Source organism: Salvelinus sp. IW2-2015, linkage group LG18, assembly GCF_002910315.2.
Source record: "Salvelinus sp. IW2-2015 linkage group LG18, ASM291031v2, whole genome shotgun sequence".
In the NCBI taxonomy this organism is placed as follows: Eukaryota; Metazoa; Chordata; class Actinopteri; order Salmoniformes; family Salmonidae; genus Salvelinus; species Salvelinus sp. IW2-2015.
This window is the reverse complement of record NC_036858.1, coordinates 41,150,401-41,164,717: the sequence shown is the minus strand read 5'-3', so window position 1 is coordinate 41,164,717 and position 14,317 is coordinate 41,150,401. Positions and strand designations below refer to the sequence as shown.

Below are 14,317 nucleotides of genomic sequence, written 5' to 3'. Positions count from 1 at the left end.
AGTTGTGTGGCTGTGGTCACTAGATGTCATCAGCAGTAGTGTGGTTGCGGTAAAAAGTTGGGTGGTTGTGGTCACTGCATGTGGTCAGAGGTTGTGGTCAGTAGATGTGGTCAGCAGTTGTATGGTTGCTGTCCGAAGTTGTGTGGTTGTGGTCAGTAGTTGTGTGGTTGTGGTCAATAGATGTGGTAAGCCATTGTGTGGTTGTGGTCAGCAGTTGTGTGGTTTGTGGTCAGCAGTTTTGTGGTTTGTGGTCAGTAGATGAGAGGTCAGCAGTTGTGTGGTTGTGCGCAGAAGTTGTGTGGTTATGCTCAGAAGTTGTGTGGTTGTGGTCAGCAGTTGAGTGATCAGTAGTTGTGTGGTTGTGGTCACTAGATGAGTGGTCAGAAGTTGTGTGGCTGTGATCACTAGGTGTCGTCAGCAGAAGTGTAGGTGCGGTAAAAAGTTGTGTGATTGTGGTCACTACATGTGGTCAAAGTTGTGTGATTGTGGTCAGAAGTTGTGTGGTTGTGGTCAGTAGTTGTTTGGTTGTGGTCAGAACATATGTCATTTTGCTATGTTTTTAGGGAAGAACGTTGTTTGCATCCATGAGCTAGCTAGCTTTTTTTTATGACCAGCACTGTAGGTACGCGAGACAACTTTACCAGCATCATAGCATAGGTATCGATGAACCGTTGTGACATGAAATACGAGTGAGTGTAATCAATGTTTAATAACTACATACAAAATTTGAATTATTGTGACGTGCAGTCATATTCAGGTCCTGATTGGTCAACAAGCCTATTAAAACACGTCAAATAGTTTTATTTGATGTGTATCCTTTTTGACACTCAACGACCCAAACGCCGTTCCATAGTATGACGTCAGCATGCCACTTTTTGTCACTCTAAAAACTCAGCGGTAACTTTCTATTGGTAGAAACTATTCCTAATCTGCTCATTCCAATCAGAGGGGTACAGCCCAACCTTATTTTAAGAGACAGGAAAACTAGCATTGCATGGCAACACTGCTGCCTTTTGGCTAAAGAAAGTGTGAGAAACATGCTAACGTACAGTAAGTTTGTGCTTTAATATTAACTAAATACTGCAATCTGGCCCACAAAATGGCTTTGCTAGATTCTTGATAGAGTTATTAGACAAAGCAAAGAAAGTAAACTTTAAAACATGATGTAGTTTTATTGGAATTTCCAGCCCTTGTTGGTAAATAATTAATCTGCTAGTTTCTGACAAGATTTACCGCAGCTAGAAAGAGTGCAGTTGATGGGTTACTAAAACAGCTCTATTTACAGATTGGTAGATGCTATTCCTAATCCGTTTTCGGATTTGACAAGCAGAGAATTAGGGGAAGTTGGAAGAAAATGTGGTAATGGAGCTGTACAGTAAGTTCCGTAGTGAATATTTTGGTTCCGCAAACAGATATGAATAGTAGAGAAGTAGACGAAGACTCCATACGCTCTAACGTTTTGGGGTAGCAGTCAAAACGGCAGTTGTTTGCAAAAAGATTTTAGCAAGAGTGAAACCTCTTGCTTCCCCTCTTTCTCTATGGTTTGCAYCAAGCCCTCCCCTGCCTCTTAAACCAACAAAGTTGAGAGATCAGATCTTTCTCTCTGACGAGCGGTTTCAACATTGTATTTGCGTTTGTGAAGTTTGTTTCAAAAGAGTTGGTCATATGGACACCAAAACACATTGAGACATTATTTTACTAGAATAGAGGAAAAGTTTACATTCCTAACAATACCCTTTAATGTCTCAACTACTCAAATATGTGCGCAGAGCATACACCACTAAAAGAAGAGTATTAATTAACATTGATTCGYTCAGTTTGTCGTGTGCACCATTGTGGTACTGCTAGCAGCATTTTAGCCAAAGACTGTTATAGTAGCCACCATCGGGCATAGCAGCTGTCTAGTCTGTATTTTATCAAATGTGCAATAAACATAAAMCACAATTATATAAGGAAYTGGCAACACGTTCTAGTTCTGAGAAAAAAGGTTTTCAATATCTTAAAGTGGCCAGGCTAACATGCTTTTCAAACAGAAGGGTGTGTTMATAACAATTCAACTGTTCAACCTTGTTAGCTCTGCAAATAGATCTAAATTGGCTAAACTTGAAATATAAAGATTAGCTGTCTAATCAATAGCACGTGGGCTTGACAGATTGTTAGTGAGACCTTTGAGACCACCCTAGTCAGACTTCTCTGCTACCACACTCCAAGTTGAGGTTCAAAAGGCTTCTTAACATCTTCTACCCCCAAGCCAGAAGACTCCTGAACAGCTAATCAAAGGGCTACCCAGAGCCCTCTTTTACACTGCCTGCTACTCTCTATTTATAATCTATGCATAGTCACTTAACTCTACCTACATGTACAGTCATGGCCAAAAGTTGAGAATGACAAATATACATTTTCAAAGTCTGCTGCCTCAGTTTGTATGATGGCAATTTGCATATACTCCAGAATGTTATAAAGAGTGATCAGATGAATTGCAATTAATTGCAAAGTCCCTCTTTGACATGGAAATGAACTGAATCCCCGAAAAACATTTCCAATGCATTTCAGCCCTGTCACAAAAGGACCAGCTRACATCATGTCAGTGATTCTCTCGTTAACACAGGTGTGAGTGTTGATGAGGACAAAGGCTGGAGATCACTCYGTCATGCTGATTGAGWTCGAATAACAGACTGGAAGCTTCAAAAGGAGGGTGGTGCTTGGAATCATTGTTCTTCCTCTGTCAATCATGGTTACCTGCAAGGAAACACATGCCGTCATCATTGCTTTGCACAAAAAGGATATTCCTGCCAGTAAGACTGCACCTAAATCAACCATTTATCGGATCATCAAGAACTTCAAGGAGAGCGGTTCAATTGTTGTGAAGAAGGCTTCAGGGCGCCCAAGAAAGTCCAGCAAGCGCCAGGACCGTCTGGGCACCACCAGTACAGAGCTTGCTCAGGAATGGCAGCAGGCAGGTGTGAGTGCATCTGCACGCACAGTGAGGCGAAGACTTTTGGAGGATGGCCTGGTGTCAAGAAGGGCAGAAAAGAAGCCACTTCTCTCCAGGAAAAACATTAGGAACAGACGGATATTCTGCAAAAGGTACAGGGATTGGACTGCTGAGGACTGGGGTAAAGTCATTTTCTCTGAATCCCCTTTCCAATTGTTTGGGGCATCTGGAAAAAAGCTTCAGTCCTGTGTCATGCCAACAGTAAAGCATCCTGAGACCATTCATGTATGGGGTTGCTTCTCAGCCAAGGGAGTGGCTCACTCACAATGACAGCATGCCAGGGCGGATTGCAGAGGTCTTGAAAAAGAAGGGTCAACACTGCAAATATTGACTCTTTGCATCAACTTCATGTAATTGTCAATAAAAGCCTTTGACACGTACGAAATCCTTTTAATTATACTTCAGTATTGCATAGTAACATCTTACAAAAATATCTAAAGACGCTGAAGTAGCAAACTTTGTGGAATTTAATATTTGTGTCATTCTCAAAACTTTTGACCATGACYGTACATATTACCTCAACTAACCTGTACCTGTACCCCCTGTATATAGCCTCGCTTGTTATTTTACTGCTGCTGTTKAATTATTTGTTACTTTTATATTTTCTACTTATCTATTCTTTATTTAACTTTTTTTTCCCTTAAAGCATGGTTGATTAAGGGCTTGTAAGTAGTATTCGGCGCATGTGACAAACAAAATGTGATTTGCTCTAACCACTAGGCTACCTGCCGCCCCTAATGCCTGCTACAAGAAGTTGAATRTGCATTATGCATGGTTATAGTTGAATTTGTAACAAAACATGTCATTTTCATAGACAGACTTGAATGCCAGATCAGTGATTATTGCAACAAAAAAATWGCWGGTTAAACTATTTTGATAAAAATKTAATTATTAATGGTTTTATGGTTGTGAATTACATTTAGCCTGKGTATAACTTCACAAGCCCTGATTTCATTAGATTATTGCTGACTGTTTGAAATGCAGTATCTGACCTTTAATTGTACAATACTAATTTTGAGAATTTAAAAAAATGAAAATCTAGATATACATCGTGAAGTAAAAAAATTAATAATTCGAGATATGATTTTTAGGCCATATCGCCCAGCCCTACCCTGAAACTAGGACAGCAGTGTCCCTGCCCATCTTCCCGAAAGCACCAGAAAACCTCTTCAAAGAGTATTTTAAATAATCAACCTCCTCACTTCGAAMCTCCCGTCCAAAAAAACATTTCCTGAACCAACACTTGCACTTAACTTCCCCTCCCTTCTTGCTCTGTACTTACCATGCCTGTGATTGTCCCACCTACCAGTAGCTAAGTATCTTAAGATGAATGCAATAACTGTAAGTAAGTCTGCTAAATGACAAAAAAAATTGCTAAATGTAAACTTTAGCAGTTCCTTTTAACTAGCCAATGTCATCGACAGAACATCGATTCCACCATTGATTGCTGGAACACTCAGCTGGCCAGGTAACCAAGGAGCTAGCTTACTAGCTAKCGAATCAACTTACCTTTACAAAATGTCAACAAATTGTTAGCAAGTATTAATATGTCTCTAGCCAGCTAGTGAAAGACAGACGATTTTTCGTGGCAAACTCAGTAATTGACCGGTGACGACAAGTGTCCAAGTGACTGATCAGATCCGTTGAAATAGCGTTCATGTTGTTGCTGCTAACTTCAGGTTAGCCAGCTGGCTACTGTCTTTCGATCTAAACRACTGTTCCGTTTACATAGGCATCACTCAACTACAGCTGCATCGAGTTCCTATGGCGAATAGCTAGGCGTGCTACAGAATCAGTCGGTTGGTATCTAATCACATAAATGTGCAATATRGAGCTAGCTAGCTAGCGACGTTATCTGAATCAAAACAATGAAGCAATTTGTGGAGGTGAGAGTTCACCCAGTGCACCCGCGAAATTCGTCCCGCCTCAGGTGCAATAATTGCGCGAAGAACAGTTCCTAGGAATTAACTGCTGTAGTAGCTCACATACTGTGTACCTCAGTGGTTGTAGCCCACCAAAGAGACTGAGTTTTAAAACTCTGTGGTAGTACAGCAGGGTGAGTTTAATTATTTGTCAAGATCTTATTAAATACAAGCAGACTGCACTAATCAACTAGATAGTACATACATCTTTCCAAACTTTGTTTTGCTGTCAGTGCCAAATAATAGTCAMCTGTAATTAACCCAATTTTGATAGGCTTAACATTGCATTCTGCTGCATTCATTGCATTAGTATTTAATTGAATTGTGGAAACTGTTGCCTTAATTTGTCAGTGTCCACTAAATATAAAATGTTGACTATTTTGTACCCATAACATTAGGTGATTAAACCGCTCACACTTCCAAACATAGACCTTTAATTACAAGGCGCTACATTTGAGCAACAGCAATTACATTACTTTAAATAGCTAGATTGACTCATTTATGTTTCATCACTATCAATAATTGAACAGTTAAGACATTTGGAGAAGATCATATTTCCCCATTTGTGTCAAGTTGTAGGAAAAYCATTGAGAAGCATTGAGAAGAGGGTGATAAACTACCAGTTTGAGTGAGGCCATTGTATCCTTTTCAATGCYACATTGCCTTGTGATGTTACAAGAGCAGTACAGCAAGTCATGTACACGGTCTAACAGCGAGGCATGGTGGCATGAACTCTACATTGCAACAAGAGCTACATGACCACTGTAGTGTGGTGTGTGTGTGTCCTCCACCAACTTTGTCTCACACTCCACCAAGGAACTGTTCAAGTTGAACCAAGGACCACAGAATAAAATCTTTACAATGAAATMTGATGTCTGTCTCTAGCAGCACTATCATTAGCAGATTTAGAAATACAGTGGATGAGAACATCCAGTCACAGTTCAATTATTGTTTTTATTCCAGTTCAGTTTCTGTACACTAGATGGTGTATTTTGTCCATAAATGAGCAGTGTCCAGCATGCATCCATCCACTCATTACATAAACATGAACACAAGGTTATAACTTGAAATAAACTTCCACTATAAAAAATGGTGAAGGCAATTGTTGATATCAGGTATATTAAGATTCAAAATGTCTACATGATAGGTCTRCTAATAGACCTGCACAGGGTTTCACTGCCAAGATAACAAGGCTTCTCCATGTCAGCTGAAAATAGCAGTCCCAGGGGACTAGGGGCTGGGGCCTAAGGCAGACATGACAGTCCAGCTCACTGGATTAAACTACGGCCCAGAGAGCAGTCAATAACATCACCTTCTAATAGCTTGTCGACACTAATGTTATTTTATTGCAATTTAATTATGCTCAGGTTTCCAATGGGGGCAGATGCCTTTAAATCATTTACACACACTGACAATAATTTGTCAGTTGGAAAAGATAAAGCACATKTTTGTGTGTTTAAGGGGTTTCATTTGTTCAGGCCTAAATATTTTTGTTTTTGCACTGTCATTTGTAAGCCTTCCACATGGATTGTTTTTGCAGATAGGCCTTATTGAAAGAAGACTCGACAGCATAGTTAGTTGGCTGGCAGCACTTAAGTTGGACAACAGACTTAGTAGTGTGATMAAAAATTATGTTTTTTATTTTACAGTCAGTGTTGTAGGCCCACAGTGCAAAAGTGATGAAGATATTTATAAATACACAGTCCAGTAATTCAAGTCAAAATAAATGGTCATTTCAAAAAGGTTTTCTAGTTGACAAGAAGACAGTACAAAAAGGATCCAAAATTGTATTTGTYACGTGCCAAATACAACAGGTGTAGACTTTACTGTGAAATGCTTACTTACGAGCCCTTTCCCAACAATGCACAGTTAAAAAGTAAGAAAGATTTACCAAATRAAACAAGGAAATAGTAACACAAAAACTAACAATAACGAAGCTAGATACAAGGAGTACCAGTACCAAATCAATGTGCAGGGGTTGAGGTAATATGCAGTTGAAGTTGGAAGTTTACATACACTTAGGTTGGAGTCATTAAAACTTGTTTTTCAGCCACTCCACAAATCTCTTGATAACAAACTATAGTTTTGGCAAGTCGGTTAGGACATCTACTTTGTGCATGACACAAGTAATTTTTCCAACGATTGTGTACAGACAGATTATTTCACTTATAATTCACTGTATCGCAATTCCAGTGGGTCAGAAGTTTACATACACTAAGTGACTGTGCCTTTAAACAGCTTGGAAAATTCCAGAAAATGATGTCATGGCTTTAGAAGCTTCTGATAGGCTAATTGACATCATTTGAGTCAATTGGAGGTGTACCTGTGGATGTATTTCAAGGCCTACCTTCAAACTCAGTGCCTGTTTGCTTGACATCATGGGGAAATCAAAAGAAATCATCCAAGACCTCAGAAAAAATTGTAGACCCCACCCAAGTCTGGTTCATCCTTGGGAGCAATTTACAAACGCCTGAAGGTACCACGTTCATCTGTACAAACAATAGTATGCAAGGAAGGAGACGCGTTCTGTCTCCTAGAGATGAACGTACTTTGGTGTGAAAAGTGCAAATTAATCCCAGAACAACGCAAAGGACCTTGTGAAGATGCTGGAGGAAACAGGTACAAAAGTATCTATATCCACATTAAAACAAGTTCTATATCGACATAACCTGAAAGGGCGCTCAGCAAGGAGAAGCCACTGCTCCAAAACCGCCATTAAAAAAGCCAGACTACGGTTTGACAACTGCACATGTGGACAAAGATTGTACTTTTTGGAGAATTGTCCTCTGGTCTGATGAAACAAAAATAGAACTGTTTGGCCATAATGACCATCGGTATGTTTGTAGGAAAAAGGGGAGGCTTGTAAGCCGAAGAACACACATCCCAACCGTGAAGCACGGGGGTGGCAGCATCATGTGGTGGGGGTACTTTGCTCCAGGAGGGACTGGTGCACTTCACAAAATAGATGGCATCATAAGGAGGAAAATTATGTGGATATATTGAAGCAACATCACAAGACATCAATCAGGAGTTAAAGCTTGGTCGCAAATGGGTCTTCCAATGAAACACATGACCCCAAGCATACTTCCAAAGTTGTGGCAAAATGGCTTAAGGACAACAAAGTCAAGGTATTGGAGTGGCCATCACAAAGCCCTGACCTCAATCCTATAGAGAATTTGTGGGCAGAACTGTAAAAGAAACGTTTGACCCAAGTTAAACAATTTAAAGGCAATGCTACCAAATACTAATTGAGTGTATGTAAACTTCTGACCCACTGGGAATGYCATGAAAGAAATAAAAGCTGAAAGAAATTCTCATTCTCTCTACTATTATTTTGACATTTCACACTCTTAAAATAAAGTGGTGATCCTAACTGACCTAAAACAGGGAATTGTTACCAGGATTAAATGTCAGGAATTGTGAAAAACTGAGTTTAAATGTATTTGGCTAAGGTGTATGTAAACTTCCGACTTCAACTGTATGTAGGTAAGGGTAAAAGTGACTAGACAATCAGGATAGGTAATAAACAGAGTAGCAGTAGTGTATGTGAAGAGTATGAAATTGTGTACTGTATATGTGTGAGTGTGTGTACAGTATGTGTGTGGCATCAATATGCATGTGTGTGTATGTGAGTGTGTGGGTAGAGTCTAGTGAGTGTGCATAGAGCCAGTGCAGGAGAGTCATTGCAAAAGAAGGGTGTCAATGCAAATAGTCAGGGTAGCCATTTGATTAACTGTTCAGCAGTCTCATGGCTTGGTGGTAGAAGCTGTTCAGRAGCMTTTTAGTTCCCAGAYTTGGCACTCTGGTACCGGTTGCCGTGCGGTAGCAGAGAGAACAGTCTATGGCTTGGGTGGCTGGAGTCTTTGACAACTTTTAGAGCCTTCCTCTGACAACGCCTGGTATAGAGGTCCTGGATGGCAGGGAGCTCGGCCCCAGTGATGTACTAGGTYGTACACAGTACCACCTCTAACGCCTTACRGTCGGATGCCAAGCAGTTGCCATACCAACCGGTGATGCAGCCAGTCAAGATGCTCTCAATGGTCCAGCTGTATAACTTTTCGAGGATTTGAGGGCCCATGCCAAATACTTTCAGCCTCCTRAGGGGGAAGAGGCGTTGTCGTGCCCTTTTCACGACTGTGTTGTTGTGTTTGGACCATGWTTGGTCCTTAGTGATGTGGACACTGAGGAACTTTGAGCTCTCGACCCGCTCCACTACAGCCCCGTCGATGTGAATGGGGGCATGCTCGGCCCTCCGTTTCCTGTAGTCCACGACCAGCTCCTTTGCCTTGCTGATGTTGATGGAGAGGTTGTTCTCCTGGCACCACACTGTCATTTCATCGTCATCGGTGATCAGGCTACCACTGTCGTGTCGTCTGCAAACTTAATGATGGTGTTGGAGTCATGCGTGGCTACRCAGTCGTGGGTGAGCAGGGAGTACAGGAGGGGACAAAGAACGCACCCCTGAGGGGCCCCCATGTTGAGGCTCAGCGTGGCTGATGTGTTGTTGCATACCCTCACCACCTGGRGGCAGCCCATCAGGAATTCCAGGATCCAGTTGCAGAGGGAGGTGTTCAGTCCTTAGTGATGCTTARTGATGAGTTTGGAGGGTGCTATAGTGTTGAATGCTGAGCGGTAGTTAATGAACAGCATTCTCACATAGGTGTTCCTTTTGTCCAGGTGGGAAAGGGCAGTGTGGAGTGCAATAGAGATTGCATCACTGCAGATCTGTTGGGGTGGTATGCGAATTGGAGTGGGTCCAGGATGTCTGGGATGATGGTGTTGATGTGAGCCATGACCAGCCTTTTAAAGCATTTCATGGCTACAGATGTGAGTGATACGGAATGATAGTCATTTAGATAAGTTACCTTGGTGTTCTTGGACACAGGGACTATGGTGGTGTGCTTGAAACATGTAGGTAGAGACTGGGTCAGGGAGATGTTGGAAATATCAGTGAAGACACTTGCCAGCTGATCTGTGCATGCTCTGAGTACACGTACTGCTAATGTGTCTGTCCCTGCGGCCTTGTGAATGTTAACCTGTTTAAAGGTCTTACTCACATCGGCTATGGAGAGCGTGATCACACAGTCATCCGGAACAACTGGTGCTCTCATGCATGGTTCAGTGTTGCTTGCCTTGAAGCGTGCATAGATGGCATTTAGCTCGAGGCTGGGTGCAAGCCCTGCCACATCCGACGAGCGTCAGAGCCGGTGTAGTAGGATTTTGCTTACTTGTTTATTGCTAGGCTACTTACTGTAGCAACCTAATGGATAGGGCAAAATGCTTAAACACTGCAAAAACTGCAAAAAAAAACWGACAACTTAGTCTATACTCATACTATTATTAGGTAGGCCTAGGTATTAATATACTAATACCTGAGAGCTAAATCAACAGCATGTTTTTTATAGGCCTACACAASCAGCGTTTTCGACTAACATGAGCAAATGGCCTGAAACAGTAGTCCGATAGGATATAGTCTACCAATGACTTGGTGGATCCGCACATGAAACAAAAATACACCTCAGAATGAGATAGGTCTACAATAACTATTTATTTTAAATAAAAAAATAATGGTAATTGGATTTTAATTTGTACAAAAGACTAAACGTAATACTATGTTACTGACATTTCAGAATGGATTAAAGGGAAACTACACAATTTTTCAACTTCATATTTATCATCTCCATCACCACCCCAACGTCAATAAAAATATAGAGGAAGATAAGTGTTTCCAATGACGTCATCGATGTGCATCGTGTGATTTTGACCAATTGTGAGTAGGCATTGCCTACTAATTGCCTACAATTTGTCTACTAAATTGGTTGGTAATATCATTGGAAACGCATATTTCTCTATCTTTTTTTACTACAAAACATAGAAATGTGCCATTTTCACATACTGAACGTTGATGTTGGAGTGGTGCTGGAGATTATGAATATGAAGTTGAAAAATGTTAACCTAAAAAATGTGAGTGCATTACACAGGTAAAGTAGTGCATGAGACAGGCACATGCTCTCGAGACGAACACACAGACTCTAAAATTGGTAAATTGAGGAGGAAATGTTATAAACTGAACCGTGTTTTTTTGTCAAAATAAACTATTTAATGACTTGTTCCAAGCATGAATTTAAAGAAGCACTAGACACATTGACACAAACTACAAATGCAAGCTCTTATCTGAACATGAATAAATAGGCAACTTAAATTATACGTGACAGGGCAAGATAACAATCAATAAACTACAAGGAATGCGTTATAGCAGTATTTCTACAATGAGTGCAAGCCCGTATTGTCGCACTTTCATAAACCTATTCCTGAAAATTTAAATAAGAAGTGTATTCTGGACTAGTTTCCAGAAATGGTCACCTTCATGCCCAGTTTGCGGACTGGTAGGCAGGCTATACTGAGGCCCACTAGGCCTAGCACTGCACATGGCCTACTAAAGTTATTCACAGTGAGAATGATTAGCCAAATTCATGTTCATTTCAAATGAATGATATGCCCACTATGATGTAGTGTAGGCTGTATAGTAAAGGTCATTGTGTATTAATGAGGTTTAGAGCAGGTCTACACTGAAGCCTAGGTTGACATTTACAGCCATTAATACTTAGGCCAGGCACTTTGGAAAAGTAACATTGGAAAASTAAATGGGAATAACTTCATATGCTCCAGGAACACTTATAGTTTATTGAATGAACTGTATGCCGACAACCGATAATGTAGCTTATAGCATTGTGTGCCAGGCCACTGCTACTCATTAGTTGATTAGGTAAATGAGCAACTTTAACAACACGATTTGTTTTAACATGCTAATTGACATAGTTTAGTGTTTTAYAAAGCACTATAGTCATAGAAGTTTGCAACAACAAAAAAAATATTCAAAATCAGTCAATTTTGTCAAATTATGTCAAATTGTGTTTCTGTGTTTGAATTTGWCTACTGTCTGTCACATATAGGCAGGGTGAAACAGGCCTAGGGACAACACCTGCCTTTGAGGAGGTTGAAGAGTTATCCACTTGCCCTAATTCACATTTAAAAGGGCTGGATGAAAAGACTTCCTTCTCTTCACAACGGCCCGGTTTATGTTCTGTTTGTGGTTTTATAGAACATGAAACAAGTAATTCCCTCCTCCTGAAATAAATTGGGATTTAATTTGAGAAGGCCCCTAAGCAGTTTTCTAAGACTTCAGTCATATGTTGGGCTCTTGTAAAAGCTGCATTGGACATTAGCCTCAAAGAAAGGCTTTTTAATCCATGACAAGTGCAGCCATAGTAACGATAGCCAGAGCCGTCACTATGGCAGAAAGGTGAAAGGGGACTTTGACGGGATTTATTCTTTTAGTAGCGAGACTATGCCTTTCTTGAGATCCCTCGCTCTGCGTGGAACATTTGAAAAAGGCTGAAGAGATGGGGAATAGGATAAAGGAGGTATATATTAAGCTTTTCTTTTCCTTCACCACTTAATTTCCTTGCAGCCGTGCCTCGCGCCACTGTAATTAATGTAATTGCCGCCTTTAATGAGAATGTTATTATCTGGATCACACTTTACATTGGCAAACAAGGCTGGCCCTCCCTCCACCCCGCTTCTTTTTTTAACGCAGCAATGAGACACCCCACAATTATACAGGRAACAAAACAAGTGGCCTTTCACAAAGCTACTGTGAAGCCCCCGATTGGTAAGGTTTGGAGCAGTCTATATCTGCACAAAGGAAGGATTAGATTCAATATAAGCACATCAAAACCCCCATTTCCTTCAATAATTTCCTTGATTATAGAGAGTTCTCTCACCACAGTCCTTACTAAATTGTCTTTTCTCCAAAGACAAACTTTCATCTCCTAATAGATGTAGCAACTCAGTGGACAGACAGACATTGTATTGACCAAGGCTGCCAAGGCTTTGGGAGGGGTAATGAGCAAAAAGAGAAATGTGACACTTCTATGACAGTGAAATGGCTTCTTTTTGTCTCATCTAAACACACAGCAATTTATCCTTTATAAAATATTATGTATCATGTAATCCTGAGACTTCATATTTCTGCTCCTTTTGTGTTTCAACAGGAATTGTTGAAACAACTTTAAACCTATAACACCCATCACAGACACAGCGACACAGACGCATGTTAAACAGACATTTTAAAATAGTGGTGAACAGCGTTGATGTGACTTTATGAGGCGACGCACGATAAAGCCGCCGTCACCTTAAGTCTGAAGTCGGAATGTTCCTGTGACTGCCTTATTACCGCATTTAAGGCCCCACTAGAAGAATCTACACTTCACCCGTGATAGCCCAGTTCGGYTCTGTCTGATTTTTCACAGGACTGAAATATGAAATATTGAAAACAATCAAATAGACGGTCACCAGTGACAAATTATACAGTTACTCTTGGAAGACTGTCATTCTTTAAATATATTCAAAGCCATTTCTTCTTTATAGGCAGGTGATTACTCAATGATAAGTTCGTAATCAATTCATTTGACTATTGGGCTTTGGTGAGGACGGAGCCTCAGAGAACCACGACTGGCCACATCTATTCTTTTGGATATCCTATTACTTGTGATGTTGTTTGGGACTGACTGATGTTCTGGTGCCTGACCACATGACTCTTAAAAGGTTTCTAACATCAGAAACAGGTTGCCATCCGGATCCAGACAAGTCAGAGAAAGAATTGGACAATATTTTGGACTGAAGTGGCATTTTAGCAGTATTTATTTGAGAGCCTGACTACCAAAGCCACGGGCCACAAATAAAGAAGATGGTATAATAGCTTTTGACTGGCCAGCTCGCTCCTGACGTTAAATGAAGTGTCCAGTTGTGAGTTATCGTGGCCAAACGTCATTTGTACAGCCTGAAAAGTGGGGGCATTTTTCTAGCTTGTCACTCTGTGGCTATAGCTCATTGTCCTGAATGATGCCTCTAAATGCACAGTTGCCCTAATACGAGCATTTCACTCGCACCGCAAGAAGGGTTGTAACGGATTAGCCTGTCCATAGGAGGATAATAAAGTGTATCCACTGGCACATCCTTAAACACTAATGCTCTGCTGGTTCCTGGTCACATGTGAAGCAGCAGCTTGCAACATGTCGGCTACACTGCTCAAAACAAAAGGAGGCTGATGTTCTACCTTTGGATTAAATGGATTCATCGCACAAATCCTAGTTTCTTGGTCATATATAATGGGCAAAGTCTGTTTCACTGATAAATTAAGATAAAAAAAATGGGTGTACCTTGATTTTTAGAGTTTGATATATTGTTGTGTTACTTCAGGGAAATAACCATTTGGAAGTAACATGAAACAGGTTACCGGTATGGTTAGTATAGCCTGCAATGTATGTCCTATTCACTTACCTTCCTGGTAGAAGATAACTACACTTTAAATTAACAGTTTTGTGGGGAACACTAAATG

At 40.7% G+C, this 14,317-nt stretch overlaps 1 protein-coding gene across 1 annotated transcript in view; it reads right to left on the bottom strand.

The window, feature by feature from the left end:
- The window catches only part of LOC111978115 (zinc finger protein Pegasus), a 25,208-nt gene extending 20,282 nt beyond the window's left edge, over positions 1-4,926 (bottom strand). Inside the window, exon 1 of the mRNA XM_024007940.2 lies at positions 4,505-4,926. The gene's annotated coding sequence lies outside the window, so the exon portion shown is untranslated. The remainder of the gene's footprint in view (positions 1-4,504) is intronic.
- Positions 4,927-14,317: the final 9,391 nt, after the last annotated feature.